Raw genomic sequence first — 2,494 nt, forward strand, 5'->3', positions numbered from 1 at the left:
AGTGGTTGAGGTGTCACAGTACAACACACAGGTGGTGATAACCAAATGAAACCCAACTAGTGTGAGGCAATTGATATTAGTGGAGATTATAGTAAACAGAAATAGAAGAGGATGCACTTCTCAGTTCTAGGCAATGTGACCATGCAAGACTACAAGAATATTGGAACATGTTAGAGCTTCAGCATTTTCAAGGAGTTGATAATCTGTATTTGTGTGTGTGTACACATTTTTATTATAACAAAGCAACCTGTACACTTCGAACGTTTAAAACTGAGCATCATCTTTCCTTTCCAGTGAAACAAAAAGAAAATTAAAGAATAAACAGGAACAAAATCACAATAGAGAATGCCAATTCCAAATAAGATCCTACAAGTTCTGCGGACTCTCCCATTGAGTGGCAGGGCTCACGTCACCATTAGAAGAGAGTTTTATTTTAAAAGTGTCATGATAACCTGGATTTTTATGTCAAGTATCTTATTTTGAATGTTGTAAACTAAGTTGGTTTTTGTTTTTAACCAGCCAGTACTGCCCAAAATAACCAAAGCTTATCTGGTGACCGAATACAGCTTGTGAAACCCTATTTCACAAACTTTAGGCTAGAAGAACCATTGCTTCTCATTCACTGGTTCTGTGGATACAAGGCTTGTCAAGAATAGAGCAGACAAAGGAAGGAAATCAGAGAGTTAGTGTCATTATCTCACACAATACATTTCAGTAGGTGAGTTTGATGCCAGGAGGGGGAGGTCTGGGGGGCCCAAGAGGGTCCTGCAGGACCAGCCAAGAGGATCCTTGGCTTCATGAAGGATGGAAACCAAACCTTAGCCAGCAGAGAGTGAGAGCAGAGTTCATTGAAGACATAAAGAGAACAGATACAGATGAAGCATCCAGGAGACTCAGAAAGGAAAGGAGCATGAGTTTTGTCTTTATTTGGGGTCTGGGGTTTTGAGGATGGTTCGTCTGGTGTACATGCCCTTTTAGGCATCCAGGTACCAGTTGGAAAAAAAAAAAAAAAAAAAGACAAGGGCCCGGGTGTTATTTCTTGGAGCCAGGGGGTCTTGGTATTGAGATGTCTAGCTCCGGTGGTATGAAACATCATATGATAGCCTCGCCATTCATCCTCACCTGGTCCTTCCTTAGACGTTATCTATACTAGAGACATCATTAACTCCTTGTCCCTTCCAAGGAGGACACATGCCTTTTGCATTACGAGGCATGTGTAAAAGTGGGGTGCAGATCCTAGCAAGAATAGAAGCAGGAAAGGGAACAAAAGGCAGATTTTTGTGGAGTTCCTCAGTTTCTCTATCTCCGGTCCCCAAACACAGTTCTCAGGCTTCTGCTTCGACTAACAAAATCTGAATTCCATTGGAGCCAGTTATTCCTCTCCTGAGTAGCAAACTACCCTCGTCCCCAGAATCACAAACACTCATTTACCCTCTTTCTTCATGCACAGGTGAAGACCCAGCGGTTACAGGGACCAAAATCTTCCTTACTACCAGAAATCCAGCGTGGCCTGGGCTTGATCCATTTTTTTCAAAGCTGCCTAAATTCCATTGGTTTTCTTTCTTTCTTTCTTTTTTTTTTTTTTAAGTTTTCTTTTTGAAAGAAACAGCTATCATTCTTGCATCTCGGGGCCCCTACCTGATGTCATTGGGCAGTTTCTCATAGTTCTGAGAGGCATACCGGTTTTTTTTAATTAATAAGTTAGATTGATTACCTTCCTATCATTCAAACGTTTAGGCATTTAGTTTAATTGAATGGGAAATAGCAGTTTGTTATGCACTAAAAAAAACCAAAAAACAAATCAATGCCTCATTAGCTTAAAATAGACTAATGTTTAGATCAGAAACTACTTATTGATCTATGTTTCTTATCTTTTCCCTGGTCAATTTCTTATTCTAAGGAAGCAAAAAAAAAAAAAAAAAAAAAAAAAAAGGGCAGTTACCTGTCAACCCAGTTTGCACCTTAGAATCTCGGGGCTGGAAGAGCGATTGAGGAACGCTTTAAAAAAAAAAAATGCCAGAGACTACCCGCCAGGGACCCAAACTCCCCAAATACTTCTCTAATATGTTGGCAGGGCTGTGCATATGAAACCTACAAGCCCCCGAAACCCATCAAATCTTTAGGACTTTCTCCAGAACCCTTCCATTCTGCACGAACCGGCTCGGAATAACCCCGGCGGGCCGTGCCGCAGGCGAGGTCCTTCCGCCCGGAGATTGACGGGACTACCAGCCAATCGGCAGTCAGAGCGAGTCTCCCGCGTACCCGGAAGAGGCAACGGAACCAGGCACTTTATTCCAGTAGAAAAACTGGGTCGCAGCAACAGTGGCCGACGAGCCGAGGAAGCCAGGGGCGCTCTCGCCAGCGACAGCGCGCAGCGGGTGCACGTTGAGGTCGGCTGCCTGGCGTTGCTGCAGCGACGGCCTCTGTTTCCGGGCGCGCGGCGCCCTCGCGGGACGTCACTTCCGCCCGGCCTCGGTGAAGCCCCTTCCTCTTT

This window comes from Canis lupus, chromosome 11 (assembly GCF_011100685.1).
Source record: "Canis lupus familiaris isolate Mischka breed German Shepherd chromosome 11, alternate assembly UU_Cfam_GSD_1.0, whole genome shotgun sequence".
In the NCBI taxonomy this organism is placed as follows: Eukaryota; Metazoa; Chordata; class Mammalia; order Carnivora; family Canidae; genus Canis; species Canis lupus.